The following is a 19,558-nucleotide window of genomic DNA, read 5'->3' as shown; positions in this document are numbered from 1 at the left end:
TTGTTCCAAGGCACACACTGGGCGTTGCTGCCCACCTCCTGGTCGTTGCCAGGCTAGTTACCAAAAGGAGAGTCACTTTGGCATGCACCATATGTGACACTTGCAGTAGCAACACCACAACAAACCTGCTTGGTCTGGTGTGTATAAATACTGGCCTTCTGATCAGGCAGGCCACTGAATTCATAAATCACCCCCAGGGGGCTCACCACTTTTTGGTGAGTACGTGCTTGGCGACCACGATACCCCAGCCCTCGCAGCACTGCTTCTCTTTCAGTGCTGCTTGTCTCCTCTCTTCTGTTCTTTTCCCCTCTCTTGGGGAGATGTCTCGTGCCTCCATGGGCTCTTGAAGCTCATTTGCATTGGTTTACTTGTAGGTCTCTTTTCTCTTGTACTGCTGTTTCCCTATACTGTTCTTTCCCTGTATCGCTCTTTCCCTACACTGCTCTTTTCCTGTATCAATCCTTCCCTGCAGTACTCTTTTCCTGTACTGCCCTTTCCTCGTCCTGCTCTTTCCTCGTTTTTCTCTTTCCCTGTTCAGTTTTCCCTATTCCACTCTTTGCTTGTTCATTTCTTTCCTTGTTCTGCTCTCCTTTTCCTCTGCTGTGGCGTTTTGAGGCCATCCTTCCTTTCTTCCTTTCCTCCTTATCTTTTTTTCTCCTCCCTGTGTGTGCCTGATGGCCACCCACATGTTTGACGCACAGCAGGAGACGGGGTAACAGGTGTTTCCCACCCCCGGGTTGGCATGTAGGGTCCCCACGTACCCCCTGGTACAGGCCAGGCCCAGAGAGGGGTGATTGCCTGAGCTGTTACCTTCCTCCTCTGCTGATTGGTCCCTCCATCTGTCGTTCAGGAGGTGTGGACAATCACCTAAGGCGGGGGGCTCCCCGTTGGAGGGCTCCTGCTGGAAGGAGTGCCCATCGGAGACGGTGGCAATCATGGGGGACTTCTTCCCAATGACTGATTTTCCTTCTCTTTCTCAGAGTGTTTCACATAAATGAAAGTGGAATGAGGCTCCTGCCTCAATGTCTCTTCCGTTGCGCCTCGATATCTAATAGTCTCACGTTTAGACGAAAACCAGACTTTTGTTTCTGTAAACCCCTTTGTTATACGGAAAGGCATGGATGGCATCACCGGCGCTGTGAAGTAATTCTCTTGTCTCCGAAATGGAATGCTGCTTTTGGAAATTGATAGTGCTCTCCAGGCCCAGAAACTGCTCGAGGCCCAAACCCTCAACGAATATCTTATAAAAGTGGAGGCTCACAGGACACTTAACTTGTCCCACGGTTTTATCTACACCCGGCTGTTGGATGCCTTGACAGAGGACGAAATAACTAATTATCTATCGGATCAGGGCGTTACTGCTGTTCATAGAGTTATGAAGAAGGAAGCTGCCGAATTGGTGCCCACTTGAACATTATTCCTGACTTTCAATAGTTTAACGCTTCCTACCAAGATCAAGGCAAGCTGTGAAGTCATCTCTGTGTGCCCTTTCATTCCCAATCCGTTGAGGTGTTACAAATGCCACCAGTTCAATCATACCAGCACGTCATGTAAACATGCGGCCAAATGTGTCACTTGTAGCAGGGAAGCACACGAGGGCGCCTGTCCACCTCCTTCCCACCGCTGCATTAATTGTCATGGAGAACATGCTGCTTCTTCTCATTCTTGTCCCGTCTATCAAGATGAGCGGGCTGTTCAGGAGATAAGGGTGAAGGAGAAGGTACCTTTTTCTGTTGCCTGGAAACTGTCGGTGAGCTGTAAACCGAATGTCCCTTAGTCTGGAAGCTACAGCACCGTGTTAGCCTCTCCCCATCCCACAAAAAACATGGCTACGCAGACTTGTGGCTTACAGTTCAGTTTGATGGTGGCAAAGTCGCCTCGCCTTCAAGCTAACACTCCGTCTCCTACTTCCCGGGCAGTAGATTCTGCTACCTATTCTTTGCCCTCACCAGCGAAGACGGTTACAATGCAGCCAGCGAACCATCAGTTCAAAAAGGACTATTCCCAGGAAGATTTCTTGCATACCTCGAGTTCGCAGCCATCTGGCTCTTCTGCCAATTGCCAAAAGCCAAAACAATCATCCAAATTCAAACAGTCTTCCCCCTCTCCGACTCATTGGCCCTCTTCAACTCGTCAGTCCATTTCAACTGACTGACACTGGGGAAGCTCCATTGATCCTGCTGAGTTGATGGACGAAGATGCTCCACCTGTTGATTTCAGTGGCCATCTTCCCTCAAGAGCTTGCCCTAAGTGGCCGTCTAGGTGAGTTTCTTCTTCATTCTCCGGTGTTCCTAAATTTTATGGCCCTTTTACAATGGAATATCCGTGGCCTTCGGTCTGACAGGGCGGACCCCCGGCTGCTCCTGTGATCGCAATGTCCGCTTGTCGTCTGTCTCCAAGAAACCAAGCTACGTACTCAAGACCATTTTGCCCTCTCCCATTTTACTTCACTCCGGATGGATCTTCCCCTTAGGGCGGGGATTCCTGTTCATGGTGGGGTCATACCGCTTCTATGAGATGAGATGATATTTGTTATCATCCTATCCCCTTGCACACTCACCTGCAAGCAGTTACTGCCCATGTTTTCCTTTCCAAATTTACCTTTTTCCTTTCCAAATTTACCTTTTCCCTCTGCACCATTTAAATACCTTTGTCTTCCACTGTCACTAGGGCAGACCTGACACAGCTTGTTGCTCAGCATCCTCCACCCTTTCTGCTCCTCGGTGACACCAATGCCCATCATCCTCTTTGGGGCTCTCCTGTCGTCTGCCCGAGAGGTTCTCTTTTGGTGGATCTTCTTAATCATCTTAATCTTGTGTGCCTTAACACCGGCAAACTGATGTTTTCTGTCTGATTCCTCGCACACTTATTCCCACTTAGACCTCCCAATCTGCTATGCCCAGCTCGCTCGACATCTCGATTGGTGTGCTCTTGCTGATACTTACTCGAGTGACCACTTCCCTTGTGTGACTCGCCTGTACAACCATACCCCGCCACAGCAGCCTGCTCATTGGAAATTCTCTCTGCCTGACTGGAGGCTATATTCCTCCATTTCAGTCTTTGACGACTAACCGTTTCCCAGCTGTGATGATCAGGTTGAGCACCTGGTGGACGTTATTCTCTCGGCTGCCGAATCCTCTATTCCTCATACTATTACTTCTCCCCATCGGGTCCCGGTCCCTTCGTGGACTGTGGAGTGGAGCAATGCGGTTCGTGCCCGACGACGTGCACTTCACATCTTTCACCGCCATTCTACGTTAATGAACTGCATCCGCTACAAGCAACTACGTGTGCAGTGCCGTCGCACTATTAAGGAAAGCAAGAAAGCATGATGGGTTTCCTTCACCAGCTCGTTCATCAGTTTTACTCTGTCGTCTCTCTTTTGGGGTGGCCTGCGCTGGCTTTCTGGGTCTACTACCCACTCCCTGATCCCTGGTCTGACTGTGGCGGGAAACGTCATAGTTGACCCTGTAGATGTCTCCAAATGGGCCAGTACTTCGGGGAGGTTTCAAGCTCCACCCACTACCATCTGCCAGGCAGAGGAGGCTCGTGCAATCTCTTTTCTCTCTTTGAATCGAGAATGCTACAATACTGCTTTTACTATGAGGGAGCTCGAACATGCTCTCTTCTCATCCAGGTCTTCTGCTCCTGGCCCGATACAATCCACGTCCTCAAGCTGCAGAATCTTCCTCCTGTGGGAAAACGCTTTTTTCCTCGATACCTACAACTGTATTTGGACTGACTGTTTATTTCCCACACTTTAAAGTGAAGCGATTATTGTTCCACTACCTAAGCCTGGTAAAGATAAATCTCTTCCTTCCAGCAATCGTCCAATTTCCCTTACCAGCAGCATTTGTAATGTGATGGAACGCATGATCAATGGTCGATTGGTGTGGTGGCTGGAGTCACAGCATCTTCTCACTAATGCTCATTGTGGGTTCCGAAAGCAGTTGATCATGACGTCACCCTGTCGACATTCATCATGAATAATTTTCTGCAGAAGTGACAAACAGTGGCCATTTTCTTTGATTTGGAGAAAGCCTATGACACCTGTTGGCGGACAGGCATTCTATGTACTATGCACACATAGGGCCTTCGCGGTCGTCTTCCCACTTTCGTCCGGGAATTTTTAACAGACTGAGTTTTCCGGGTACTTGTGGGTTCCTCCTTATCCCACACTTTTTCACAGGAGAACGGGGTGCCTCAGGGCTCCGTACCGAGTGTCGTCCTCTTCGCCATAACCATAAGCCCCATTATGGACTGCTTTCCAGCTGGCATTTCCAGCTCCCTTTTTGTTGACGACTTTGCTATTTATTGCAGCTCCCAGCTGCCGTGTCTCCTGCAACACTGTCTTGACCGTCTCTATTCATGGAGTGTCACAAATGGTTTCTGCTTTTCTGCTACCAAATCCGTTTGCGTCAACTTCTGGTGGTACAAGGTGATTGGGCCAAAATGCTCTCCCATTCGTGGATCCAACGAAGTTCTTAGGGCTTACATTCAATAGGAAACTCAGTTGGTCTCCCCATGTGTCCTACCTGGCTGCACGCTGCACCTGGTCATTAAATGTCCTTCGTGTATTGAGTGGTACCTCTTGGGGAGCTGACTGGACTGTCGTCCTCCGCCTCTATCGATCTCTTGTCCGCTCCAAGTTGGATTGTGGATGCATTGTCTACTCCTCTGCATGGCCGTCTATCTTAAGCCGTCTCAATACAATAAATCATTTAGGGATCTGTCTTGCCACTGGTGCCTTCTGCACTAGCCCTGTTGAGAGTCTCTATTCAGAAGCCGGTGAACTACCACCGTCATACCGGCGCAACATCCTACTCAGTAGGTATGCATGTCGGCTTCCATGCCAGGCCATCCAACCTTTGACCCTTTTTTTGATGACATTCTTGACCGCCAGTATGAGATGTATGTTTCTTCTCTGCGGCCTCCCAGCGTCCGCTTTCATCACCTGCTTCAGCAGCTGCAGTTACCATTTTGTGCACTTTCTGAATGGGGGAGAGCCCTTCACCATCTGGCTTCAGACACAGGTTTGTGTTCATTTTGAACTCAGCTCGTTCCTGAAGGATTCGACTCCCAAGCTGACTTATCGCTGCAAATTTCTTGAAATTTGCTCACAACTGGCTGATGGTTCCAAGTCCACCCAAGGTGTTGGCTGTGCTTTTGTCATCGGGGCTGATAAGTTTCAACAATACCGGCTTCTCAACCAGTGCACAATTTTTACAGCAGAGCTTTTTGCCCTCTATCGGGCTGTTCACTACATCCGGAGGCACCAGCTCACTCGCTGTGTGATCTGCTCTGACTCCCTCAGTGCCCTTCAGAGTCTAGATGATCCCGATCCAGTCCATCCCATCGCTCGACGGATCCAGGACTGCCTCCATTTGTTCCCGGATGGGGGAGCCCAAGTGATGTTCATGTGGGTTCCTGGCCATGTAGGTGTGCCTGGGAATGACGCTGCTGATGCTGCAGCCGAGGCTGCAGTCCATCTCGGTCGGCCCACCTCTTACTCTGTTCCCTCGCAAGATATTTGCACTTTTCTCTATTGGCGTATCACGTCACTTTGGCATGACCATTGGTGCTCCCATCATGGGAACAAACTCAGAGAAGTCAAACCTCTCCCAACAGCCTGGTCGACTTCTTCCCGACTGTCTCGCTGTGAGGAAGTAATGTAAGCTCGGTTGCGAATAGGGCACTGCCGCTTTAGTCAACGCCACTTGTTGAGTGGCGACCCTGCACCCAGCTGTCCTTTCTGTAACCAGCCATTAACAGTCAGACATTTCCTGATCCTGTGCCCCTGTTTTAGCCACTTACGTCTCAGGTTTGGGCTGCCGACCGCGTTGGCGGACATTTTAGCAGATGACGTGCGAGCTGTGGCTCGCATTTTTTAAAATGCAGTAATATGACAAAAGAGATTTGATTTCTACCTGGTGACTCCAGTGTCTTGTCGACATCTTTTAGATACTCTTCCGTAACGACTTGATGTTTTAGATTCGTTTATTTGTTTTTTCTTCCTTTTCATATTGGACCTCACAACAGTTTTTTACCTTCGCGGTCCCAGCATTCTATGGTCCTTTACTGGGCGCTTATGACCTTAGATGTTTTGCACTCTAAAACCTTTGAGGGGGGGGGGGGGGGGATGACAAATCATTGAAATGGCATCTGTACTATCAGGGGCTCAGCATTCGTTTGCTGGCTACGGGCTTGGTGACCCCAGGATTCCTGACATTCGCCAAGAAGAACTGAAAGCTGAATGGCCCCAGGAAGGCATTGTTGATATACAAAACATTATGGAACAGGTGGATGGTGATCTCATGAAATCGGATTCTTTTGTATTGAATTTTAGCAGTAAAAAACTACCAGAGCACGTTGAGGCTAGAATCACAGTGTCTTGACTAGGGACTGCAGTATCTTCGTTGAAGAAAGGAAGATCTAGCAGGTCAAAGCAACTAAGTGTATCATGTATGGTGAGGTCAAAAAGATCTGTAAGGCCATGTGGCCCCCCAAATTTTACTACCTCCTTTGCGTCTGTTCTTAAATAGCCAATTCAGGAAATTGATTCTGCTCCCTAAATGGAGGTCACTAGTGTCGGCAATAGTACCTGCGTTTGCCAGTGCTCTTGTGCACCTGCAGTTCCTTCAAATCCAACACTTCCTCACAAAACATCAGACAAGTCTCAGGTCACTAACGTTGTGGAGCTCCCTGCTCCTCCAAAAGTTATGTTTGGTCCACTGTCCAGCACTGCTGTGGTTGTCTCAAAGCCTACCCCTCAGGTCACTAACGTTGTGGAGCTCCCTGCTCCTCCAAAAGTTATGTATGGTCCACTGTCCAGCACTGCTGTGGTTGTGTCTCAAAGCCTACCCAGGGCAGAAAATCAAGAGCCAAGTGTCCACCACTGATGGAGTTGGGAAGTAAACAGTCCAGTGATGTCGACATCATCCTAACTTGCGTCTCTCTTGATTCTTCGGCAGAGCTAATGGACCTCAGTGTCAGACTGGATCAATCATCTCATCCCAAGAGTGAGCCCCCACTCATTACGGGTTCCCCATTCCAGCAGAAAGACAGGATGAAAGTGCAACCACCGTGATAGATGGCCCCTCATTATACAGTGGAACATTAATGGGTTCAGGACACATGTGGAGGAATTGAAACTCCTAGCATAGGAACCCTTCCCCTGTGCCTGTGTTTACGAGAAACACATTTTAAAGCCACTGACACTCCTGTACCTCAGGGCTGTATCCTTCACCGAAAGGATGACCTGAATATGGACACAGAGCCAAGGGAAGAGTTGCTGTATATGTCAGTGATGCACATCACTCCTCTGCTCTCCCCCTGGTTACTGACCTGCGAGCAGTTGCTGTTGAAATTCATGTGTGTTAGAGGATCATTGTATGCTTGCTGTATCTACCTCCACAAGGTGCAATAGACTCTGAGGCTCTCATAGATGTTAGGGAACAACTCTTGTGGCCATTTTTCCTGTGGAAGACTTCAGAACCCATAATGTGTTGTGAGGCTCGACCTCTACTTGCCCTCGGGGTCGGGTTTTGGAGAGCCTCATGATGTCTCAGGAGCTTTTGCGTCCTCATTACAGGTAACCACACCCATTTCTACACTGCTACTGGATCATTCTCAGCCATCAGCCTCTCTTTCTGCTCTCCAGTTGTCGCAGACACTGTTCATTGTGAGGTCATTGACGACCATCATTCCAGTGACTACTTCCTACTCCTCATTCACCCACTGGATGAAGCATTCCCTGAAGAGAAGCCACCAAAATTGATGATCAGCAAGGCTAACTGGACACTGTCCATCCTGCTGGCCGTGTTTGAACACCATGATAGCATTCAGGGAGGGGTGGACCACACCATACGAGTGATCCATCATGCCGCCGACTTTTCCATCTCAAAGTCCTCAGGTCGTCTTAAGAGGCAACCTGTACCTTGGAGGACAGATGAGTGCTGTTCTGCAATCCAGGACATCCATGCGGCTCTTCAGTGATTTAAATGCTGCCCTACAGCAGACCACCTCATAGTCTTTTGAGTCACAAGAGCCAAGGCTCGATGCATAATTAAGGAGAGCAAGAAAAGGTCACAGCAAATGTTCCCGGACTCCATCAACAGTTTCAATTTGTTCTACGAAAGTATGGGATGCCATCTGGAGGATTTCCAGTAAAAAGTGTTGAAACAGGGATGTCTCCAAACACTGCCCAGAGACATCACTCAGACGCTGACAGAGCATTTTGCGAAAACTATTGCCAATTCCAGCCTGGATCAAGCATTTTACCACTACTGTGCGAGTGTAGAGAGGGGCAAGCTGGACTTCAGATCTAACAGTTGTGAGTCTTAAAACTACCCTTTGTCCATGTGGGAGCCGGAATCAGCCCTGTCAGAGACTTGTGACACTGCACTCAGTTACAACCAAATCCAGTATTACATTGTCGACAACCTGACCCTGCTAGAGGCAGTAATTCGGCAGTCTTTCATATGTAAGCAGCTCTTTGTTGGCATATTCTTTGATATCAGTAAGATGTATGACACTACTTAGAGACACAGTATTCTCGCACAACTGCATCAGTGGGGCTTTGTTGGCAACCTCTCCTTCTTCATATGGTCTTTCCTACCTCAGCGGTTTTTTAGAACCCCAGTTGGTGACACACTGTTCGATTGTTTTTAGCAGTGTTTTAAGTGTTACCCTCTTTGCCAGTATCATGTCTACAGTAAAGAGTATTGAACTGTGCTCGTTATTTGTGGGACGATCTTGCTGTTTTATATTCCTCCTTCAGTGTTGCAATACTGACCCATCAGTTGTAACCACAGCACAGTGCGTGTATGCATCGTTCTTGTCATATTTTCAGTTTACCTGACTTGCATATGAGGGACACTATTCTACATTTTACAAACTCTGCGAGATTTTTGGGGCTCATTTTTGACTCCAAACTGTCGTGGTTACCACACCTAAGAGGCCTGAAAGTGAGAACCCTGAAGGCACTAGATATCATCAAGTGCCTTAGTCACAGGTCCTGGGGAGCATACAGGGTGCATCTGCTCCAGTTTAGACTAATGGCTGCACAACGTAGCAAGGTCATCCTACCTGAACACTATTGATGCTGACCACCATGGGGGGATTAGGCTAGCCACAGTACCAACCCCACACCCAGTCTCTGTGCTGAGCCTGGAGAGCTGCCACTCACCATCCAGCAGCAGTTCTTCATGGTGCATCAGCCATGCAAGTTCCTCACAACTTCAAATTCACCTGCATACCACACTGTTGCTCGTCCACCTCTTGAATGCCTTTTCTCCAATTGCCCATGAACCACACCGCCGTTCTTTGGGATCTGCATGCAGTATGTGCTGGCATCACTTGGTGTGGAGCACGTACAGCTACAAATACAGGGTTTTTAACTGCCAGCCACCATGGTTGCTGCAGCAGCCCAGGGTGATTTTAGCTTTAGTGCAGAATAGGATTTTGCACTCCTGCTTCTGCTTTTAATGTGATTTTGTTCTGACATTTGATATGAGCACCACAGCTATGTAGCTGTCTTTATGGATGGGTCTAAACAGGAGGCCTCTGTTGGTTGTTCTATTGTTTTCCCAGATTGTCCCCTCAAGGTCCAGCTACCTCAAGACCTTACTGTCTTCAACGCAAATTATATGCAGTATTGCAGTCACTGGAGCAGATGAGGCAGTCTTCCAGTGCTGAATTTCTTATCTTTTCTGATTCTCTGAATGCCCTTTACTCTATACAACGTTTGTACCCATCAGATAAAGCAGTCCAGAATACCCAAGATGCCCTCCTCCAGTTATGATGACTTGGGAAGGAGGTGTCTTTCTGTTGGGTATTGTGGGGAATGAAAGGGCAGATCTAGCAGCCAAGGAGGCTTGTTGTGATCCTCAGTCATTTCAGTGTGCCATCCCCATGCAAGCTATAGTATCGCTGTTGAGATCCAGAGTCTTGCGTCAGTGGAAGGATGAGCAGCTGGAGGTGACAGAAAATTAAGCTCCGTCTAATGAAGTCCACAACGCGGCCATGGCGTACCTCCTTCCAGCCACGTCGACAGGATGAGGACCTCCTTACTCATCTTCACATAGGCCACAGCCCTACAACACATGGCTCCTCACTCTGGTGAGAGGACCCTCCAATGTGTGGTGGTTGTGGCATACAAATCACCGTGCCCCATGTTGTGTTGGACTGTATTTTATTTTCTGACCAGTGGGCCGCAGTGGATGTGCCAATGAATGTGCCCTCTATTTTAATTAACGTTCAAACAAATGTGATTAGAGTTTTAAAGTTTTTTGGATTGTTCAACATTGTTCTCAATATTTTAGGGAGATGGTTTTAATGTGTTAACAGGGAGACCTGGTTCACCTATGTTTTTTGTAAGTGGTCAGCCAGTGACATTTGCTTGTATGTTGAAACTTCCTGGCAGATTAAAACTGTGTGCCCGACCGAGACTCGAACTCGGGACCTTTGCCTTTCGCGGGCAAGTGCTCTAAAGCTGTGAGTACCGGGCGTGAGTCGTGCTTCAGTAGCTCAGATGGTAGAGCACTTGGCCGCGAAAGGCAAAGGTCCTGAGTTCGAGTCTCGGTCGGGCACACAGTTTTAATCTGCCAGGAAGTTTCATATCAGCGCACACTCCGCTGCAGAGTGAAAATCTCATTCTGCTTGTATGTTTCTTGTAGCTCTTCTGTCATTTTAATCTCCTGTATTGCACCTTTTACTCTTTCTCTGTCTTAGCGCATATGATAATTTTTTCATAATTTTATCCCCATTTGTTTCTTTTGATGTGTGTAAGGGCACTGATAACCTCGCTGTTTAGTGTCCATAAGCTCCAAAAATACACACAGAAATGGTATCGGTCACAATGTACATTCCACCACCATCTTATACGAGCCGCTTGCCATAAAGTCCAGCTGCTGCCTGGTGGACCATGAGTTGAGGTGGAGCCATTCTAGGCACTTAGTCACTGCTAGTCAGCTGTCTTGTCTTCAGTAGACTGTCACCCTGCCGCATCACTCCCGATGTAGATTGACCACCAACTGGGGATGTTGTATATGCAAGGTTGTTCCATGCCTGGGCTGCTTTTATCACAGCAACTTCTGATGACCTCCTACAATGCTTCACTGGTGGTTCTGCAGATAGAGGCTCACTCTGCGGATGGAGGCTTACCTTCCAGTGTTGCCAGAAGTGGACTTGATCTTGTCATACAAACTATTGGAGAAATAAAGGGATTTTACTGCCTTCAAATGGTTTCTGACTCATCACAACCCACCATCTTCCACCAGAGCACACCAACACCCTTTACAAGTAGTCAGAAGCAGGGTTGACGAAGATGCTATGGTTGTCAGCAATACAAATAAGTAGCAGCACGTACATTATGTAACCACTCATGGAGTCTTTGTATCTGTTCTTCTCGGGTTTGTCCTCTTCCTGCTGTCCTATTTCTTTACATCAGGTATAGGTTCAGTTTTGATACCTGGGAAGTGCCCAAGGGATGAACCAATGAAACTGGTTATATGTATGCAGTGTAATTTACCAAGCTATGTAACTCCATGTGCCAGCAAGGAGGACATTAAGCCAGGCGATGTAAGAAAAATGCTTGGTTGAGATGTGGAAATCTGTGGGTACCAGGGAAGTTCAGGCCAATGTAGATAGTAGATGATTGAAGGCATAATTTATTGTAAATAGTGATGTTATCTTAATTATGAACTAAAGAGTCTTCCAAGGGTCTGCCCTAGTAGGAATGTGGTTTAACATCCACAGAACGCCGGAGTTGCTTTCAGAGCTTTTCTCTTACTTTCGGTTTCTGTGCCGCATTCCTTCTACTTATTCTGGTGTCAAATGAGGTAGTTGTAAACTGTGGCACAGTACTGCTGAACTAAAGTATATTCAGTGTTGCAACAGAATCTCGTGGTTTGGGTTTTTTGTCTTTCCAGCATGCAACACTTAATTAAATCAGTGTAGCAAGATGCTGAGATACCACTAATGCAAGATGGGCCTTTCGCCATAGCGTCATCGTTCAGTCAGAATGATAGCAGGGAATCTACCCAAGACAACTGTCAGAATCAGTGTAAAGCATATAGGAAAATTAGGTATTAAGGAATTGTGACAAAAATGGAGTGTTAGAAAGTATTATAGAGTAGAATTAAGGAGCACAGGTTGTAGCTGGTAGTGTGCTTGTGCTTAAGTAAGAACATCGGTATTATTGCAGAGCTCAAAAAGCAGGATAAGTTAAGTTTAAGGTTTAACCAGTAATTCTCTGGAAATTATGATCAGAAATGCAACTGTAGTGACTTTAACATGGATTTTTATTTGTAAATAGATCAAGTTAAGCTCTTCTTTCAAAACTTGTAGCCTCTTCTGACAATGTAATGATGTAGTTAAGGGTACAGGGTACTTATAAGTAGTGGAAAAATCGGAAATTTTTAACACTTTATTAAATTCTATAGTCATGTAAAAAAACAAAGATGATGTGACTTACCAAACGAAAGCGCTGCCAGGTTGATAGACACACAAAAACAAACACAAACATACACACAAAATTCAAGCTTTCGCAAACAACAGTTGCTTCATCAGGAAAGAGGGAAGGAGAGGGAAAGACGTAAGGATGTAGGTTTTAAGGGAGAGGGTAAGGAGTCATTCCAATCCCTGGAGCGGAAACACTTACCTTAGGCGGAAAAAAGGACAGGTATACACTCGCGCGCGCATGTGTGTGTGTGTGCGCAAGTGTATACCTGTCCTTTTTTCCCCCTAAGCTAAGTCTTTCCGCTCCCGGGATTGGAATGACTCCTTACCCTATCCCTTAAAACCCACATCCTTTCGTCTTTCCCTCTCCTTCCCTCTCTCCTGACGAAGCAACCGTTGGTTGCGAAAGCTTGAAATTCTGTGTGTGTGTTCGTGTGTTTTTTATTGTGTCTGTCTACCAGCGCTTTCCCCGTTTGGTAAGTCATGGAATCTTTTTTTTAATATATTTTTCCCATGTGGAATGTTTCTTTCTATTTTTGGGAAACAATCCACATGGGAAAAATATATCTAAAAACAAAGATGATGTGACTTACCAAACGAAAGCGCTGGCAGGTTGATAGACACACAAACATACATACAAAATTCAAGCTTTCGCAACCAACGGTTGCTTCATCAGGAAAGAGGGAAGGAGAGGGAAAGGCGAAAGGATGTGGGCTTTAAGGGAGAGGGTAAGGAGTCATTCCAATCCCGGGAGCGGAAAGACTTACCTTAGGGGGAAAAAAGGACAGGTATACACTCGCGCGCGCGAGCACACACACACACACACACACACACACACACACACACACACACACATATCCAACCGCACATACACAGGCACAAGCAGACATTTGTAAAGGCAAAGAGTTTCGGCAGAGATGTCAGTCGAGGCAGACGTACAGAGGCAAAGATGTTGTTGAAAGACAGGTGAGGTATGAGCGGCGGCAACTTGAAATTAGCGGACTTTGAGGCCTGGCGGATAACGAGAAGAGAGGATATACTGAAGGGCAAGTTCCCATCTCCGGAGTTCTGACAGGTTGGTGTTAGTGGGAAGTATCCAGATAACCCGGACGGTGTAACACTGTGTCAAGATGTGCTGGCCGTGCACCAAGGCATATTTAGCCACAGGGTGATCCTCATTACCAACAAACACTGTCTGCCTGTGTCCATTCATGCGAATGGACAGTTTGTTGCTGGTCACTCCCACATAGAAAGCTTCACAGTGTAGGCAGGTCAGTTGGTAAATCACGTGGGTGCTATCACACGTGGCTCTGCCTTTGATCGTGTACACCTTCCGGGTTATAGGACTGGAGTAGGTGGTGGTGGGAGGGTGCATGGACAGATTTTACACTGGGGGCGGTTGCAAGGGTAGGAGCCAGAGGGTAGGGAAGGTGGTTTGGGGATTTCATAGGGATGAACTAAGAGGTTATGAAGGTTAGGTGGACGGCGGAAAGACACTCTTGGTGGAGTGGGGAAGATTTCATGAAGGATGGATCTCATTTCAGGGCAGGATTTGAGGAAGTTGTATCCCTGCTGGAGAGCCACATTCAGAGTCTGATCCAGTCCCGGAAAGTATCCTGTCACAAGTGGGGCAGTTTTGTGGTTCTTCTGTGGGAGGTTCTGGGCTTGAGGGGATGAGGAAGTGGCTCTGGGTATTTGCTTCTGTACCAGGTCGGGAGGGTAGTTGCGGGATGCGAAAGCTGTTTTCAGATTGTTGGTGTAATGGTTCAGGGATTCCGGACTGGAGCAGATTCGTTTGCCACGAAGACCTAGGCTGTAGGGAAGGGACCGTTTGATGTGGAATGGGTGGCAGCTGTCATAATGGAGGTACTGTTGCTTGTTGGTGGGTTTGATGTGGACGGACGTGTGAAGCTGGCCATTGGACAGATGGAGGTCAACGTCAAGGAAAGTGGCATGGGATTTGGAGTAGCACCAGGTGAATCTGATGGAACCAAAGGAGTTGAGGTTGGAGAGGAAATTCTGGAGTTCTTCTTCACTGTGAGTCCAGATCATGAAGATGTCATCATTAAATCTGTACCAAACTTTTGGTTGGCAGGCCTGGGTAACCAAGAAGGCTTCCTCTAAGCGACCGATGAATAGGTTGGCGTACAAGGGGGCCATCCTGGTACCCATGGCTGTTCCCTTTAATTGTTGGTATGTCTGGCCTTCAAAAGTGAAGAAGTTGTGGAAACAATCCACGTGGGGAAAATATATCTAAAAACAAAGATGATGTGACTTACCAAACGAAAGCGCTGGCAGGTCGATAGACACACAAACATACATACAAAATTCAAGCTTTCGCAACCAACGGTTGCTTCATCAGGAAAGAGGGAAGGAGAGGGAAAGACGAAAGGATGTGGGTTTTAAGGGAGAGGGTAAGGAGTCATTCCAATCCCGGGAGCGGAAAGACTTACCTTAGGGGAAAAAAGGACAGGTATACACTCACGCACACACACACATATCCATCCGCACATACACAGACACAAGCAGACATTTGTAAAGGCAAGGAGTTTGGCCGAAACTCTTTGCCTCTGTATATGTCCGCCCGCGTCTTCACACGCGCGGACGGAGTTGCGTGCGCGCGCAAGTGCACACCCGTCCCTTCTTCCCCCCAAGGCAAGTCCCTCCGCTCCCGGGACCGGAATGAGTCCCCACCCTCCCCCCCCAAAACCCAAATCCACCCCCCCTCCCCCAACGAGGCAACCGTTGACCGCGAAAGCCAGAATCCCGTGCGTACGTCCGTGCGTCCACCGACGTGCCAGCGCCCCCCGCCCGGCAAGCCACCCCATGGCTTGTGCCCTGACCTCAGATTTGCCTCAAAGTCTCCTTGGTCCAAAATATTCCGCTGACCCCATGATTTTTCGCCACTTGTTCTTGGCTGTCATAGAGAAGTACCCTTGTTGGGAAGCAGTGTTCACTGATGGCTCAACAGTCTACGGATGAAGAGGTTTTGCATACACACATGCACAGTGTAGTGAACTCCACTCTCTGCCACACAGCTGCAGTGTCTTCACTGTTGAATTGATGGCCATTAAATTCATCCTTAGCCATGTTCGTTCCTGCACTGGCAAGAGTATCCCTACTCTGTAGTGACTCCCTTAGCAGCCTTCAGGCTATAGATAAGTGCTACACTCCACACCCACTGGTTGGAGCTATCCAGAATCTTGTCTCTGGCCTCCATCAAGCTGAGTGGCCAGTTATTTTCCTTTGGATCCCCTGTCATGTTGGGATTTGGCCAAGCTGGCCACCAGGATGCTAATTCTGGAAATGGGGGTCCCAGAACCGAACCTTTGCTCATTTATACGCCATTGATAGCTGGAAGTCTGGAACTCAGAATGGTCTGCCCTGATATCCCCAAACAAACTGAGGACAATAAAGGAGACCATGACCATGTGGCATTCTTCCCATCTTGCTTCTTACAGGGAATCCACCGTCCTCTGTAGACTCCACAGTGGTCACATTTGGCTGATCCATGGTCACATTCTCAAGCATGAGGATCTCCCTCACTGCTGATACCAAGCCCGTGCGGCAATCGTCCACTTGCTCATAGACTGCAATAGTTTGGCTGCTTTGAGGCGGCATCTTAATCTTCCTGATAAGCTCCCTCTAGTGCTAGCAGATGACACCAACTCAGCTGACTTGTGTCCTGCAAAGGTGGTCTCTATCCATCCCATTAAGGAAGGGCTTTTTGGTGCCATTGACTGCCTATGGGGTTGCAGGGGCACCCCTCTTCCCCCCCCCCCCCCCCCCCCCCCTTGACGCCACCTACAACTTATTTGTGCTGTCTTTTTCCTTGGCTTTACTTCTGCTTTTTATTGTGTTGGCTACACACAGGCTTTCCACGATTTGCCTTTCACCTCCTACTTTTGACGACTACACCTGGTTTAGCACTTAATGGATGAAGGACTGATGATCTTGCAGTTCAGTCCCTTTCACTCCAAACTAACCAACCATCCAGTGGGACAGCTTGAAGAGAACTATAGGAATTGGCAGGGGAGACCATTTGTAAAGTGTACTTGTGGTTACACATCTCAGCTATCCTGCTACTTACTAGCAGGTCTACTGCTAATTTTCAGGGACAGCCAATGATTGAAACCATATAAACTGTGGAAAGTTTTAATTGTATGTCAGTATCTGTTTTAGCTGTTAAGTACTACAGAAGAACTCGTATAGATGTTGAGAGCCAAAGACCAGCCAAATGTGTCCAATCGGAACTAAAAAGAATTGACTAGCTCCAGGTACAGAAATGGAAAGAATTTGGAGTCCTGAATTTTTCAAAGAAGAGAGGAATGTAACAGCATGGGACTAGGCTAAAGGACTCGACGCTGTAAAGAACCACTTGCAGCAATATGTTGTCACAACATTGCACCATGCCACCCACCTGCCAATTAATCCCCAGCTAGTTAACAACCAGACACACTTCAGCATGTAGCATATGTGACATTTGTAGCAGCTACATCACGACAAACCCCCCTTGGTGCACATGAATTCTGACTGCGCTGCCAGGCAAGTCATCAAATCAGTGAGTCATAAGAGTTGATATCCACATAGTGTCATCATCTGCTGTGAGGCTGCTCTGCTCAACACTCATTTGACAGGGGATCCAGCCGCCACCTGATGACCCAAAGGTCAAACTAACATCCAATGAGCCACTGGGGCATCAGCTACCACTGGCCACCCTTTGACACAGTGGAAAACAACCAAAAACCAATAATCGCCGTCTTCACTTTTGTGTCATTGGCTTGATCTCTAGTCTTTAACTGTACATAAATTATTGATGATTCTACAGATAGTTTAAGAATCTATACTCACCGCAGCCTCACCACAGAAAAGTAAAGTTCTGCATTAGACAATAATAACAGAAGTGATTGTCAGTGATATCAGGAAAGTACAAACCAAAGTCCAAAGAAAATTAGGTACAATAATCACTGAAGTACAAGTACACAGTTGCATGGAGTCCCCCGGAAGATTGCCATTAGCTGCTGGGCGTCATAGCAGAGCTATACAGTGTGCTGCAGACTTGGCAGATGCTCCAGCTCATGGGTTGCTGACAGTATCTGGCTCAAGTGGCCTGGAGCACAGCTGTGACTGCAACTGGTTACTGGAGGTTGTGCTGCAACTTAACTACACTACACCAGAGGAGTACCCGCAGGCTCTTGATGGTCATGCGACCCACAGATGCAAGCTCATCCCCACTAGCAACGCCGCTGTAATTGCTGCGCATACTGCCTATGACTGATGATTCCTTGGGGTGCCTGCTAGCATTAATCCTGTAAATAGTCAGTGTGAAATCAGCACCAAACCCAAACACACGATGTTCTAACGAGGTGTGTAACTGCCTTCCGAGATGGACCACTTATCGGTGAAGGGCCAGCAGCCTGCATGACACAGGTGTTGTGCTGGGAAGGCTGACTATCAGTGTTCCTGCCCTGCGTATGCTACAGTCTCATACCTTAAGAGTAGAAGCAAAAGGCCACTCTCCACAGTAATGAGAACCACTATGATATGGAGTCTGACTGGGACACAGTTAAGTAGAGGGTGCCGCACAGGTCAGTGCTGAGACCACTGCTAGTGAAGGATGTTGAATGTAACATAGAAGATGCATCAAATAATGCCGTTCAAGACATATCATGGCTTGTAGAAAATAAATTAATGCTAAATCACAGTATGACTCACTTTTCAGTTTCCAACACACAGTTCAACTGAAACTTATATTTTGATTTCAAAAAATGAGCATAGGATTAGTGAGTCTGAACATTCCAATTTCCTAGGTGCTCAGATAGATGGTACGCTGTCATGGAAAGCTCATGTTCAGAGTCTTGTTCAGAAATGGAATACCACTAATTTACTATTAGAACACTATCTGCAGTACGTGATAATCCAACATGAAAATTAATCTACTTAGCTTATTTTTAGCTGGAATGACATTTTCACTCTGCAGCGGAATGTGCGCTAATATGAAACTTCCTGGCAGATTAAAACTTTGTGCTGGACTGAGACTCGAACTCAGGACCTTTGCCTTTCGCGCGCAAGTGCTCTACCAATTGAGCTACCCAAGCACGACTCACGCCCCGTCATCACAGCTTTACTTCTGCCAGTACCTTGTCTCCTACCTTCCAAACTTTACAGAAGCTCTCCTGCAAACCTTGCAGAACTAGCACTCCTGAAAGAAAGGATACTGCGGAGACATGGCGTAGCCACAGCCTGGGGGATGTTTCCAGAATGACATTTTCACTCTGCAGTGGAGTGTGCACTGATATGAAACTTCCTGGCAGATTAAAACTTTGTGCTGGACTGAGACTCGAACTCAGGACCTTTGCCTTTCGCGCGCAAGTGCTCTACCAATTGAGCTACCCAAGCACGACTCAAGCCACGTCATCACAGCTTTACTTCTGCCATTACCTTGTCTCCTACCTTCCAAACTTTACAGAAGCTCTCCTGCAAACCTTGCAGAACTAGCACTCCTGAAAGAAAGGATACTGCGGAGACATGGCGTAGCCACAGCCTGGGGGATGTTTCCAGAATGACATTTTCACTCTGCAGTGGAGTGTGCACTGATATGAAACTTCCTGGCAGATTAAAACCTTGTGCTGGACTGAGACTCGAACTCAGGACCTTTGCCTTTCGCGCGCAAGTGCTCTACCAATTGAGCTACCCAAGCACGACTCAAGCCACGTCATCACAGCTTTACTTCTGCCATTACCTTGTCTCCTACCTTCCAAACTTTACAGAAGCTCTCCTGCAAACCTTGCAGAACTAGCACTCCTGAAAGAAAGGATACTGCGGAGACATGGCGTAGCCACAGCCTGGGGGATGTTTCCAGAATGACATTTTCACTCTGCAGTGGAGTGTGCACTGATATGAAACTTCCTGGCAGATTAGAACTGTGTGCTGGACTGAGACTTGAACTCGGGACCTTTGCCTTTCGCAGGCAAGTGCTCTACCAAGGTAGGAGATGAGGTACTGGCAGAAGTAAAGCTGTGACGATGGGGCGTGAGTCGTGCTTGGGTAGCTCATTTGGTAGAGCACTTGCCCGCGAAAGGCAAAGGTCTCAAGTTCG

General features: G+C 47.5%; 1 protein-coding gene across 1 annotated transcript in view; it reads left to right on the top strand.

Annotated features, from left to right (window-relative positions):
- Positions 1-19,558, top strand: part of LOC124550560 (DNA primase small subunit) — a 91,629-nt gene that overhangs the window by 47,716 nt on the left and 24,355 nt on the right. The window lies entirely within an intron of this gene.

This window comes from Schistocerca americana, chromosome 1 (assembly GCF_021461395.2).
Source record: "Schistocerca americana isolate TAMUIC-IGC-003095 chromosome 1, iqSchAmer2.1, whole genome shotgun sequence".
Classification (NCBI taxonomy): Eukaryota; Metazoa; Arthropoda; class Insecta; order Orthoptera; family Acrididae; genus Schistocerca; species Schistocerca americana.
This window is presented reverse-complemented; position numbering and strand designations above follow the sequence as displayed.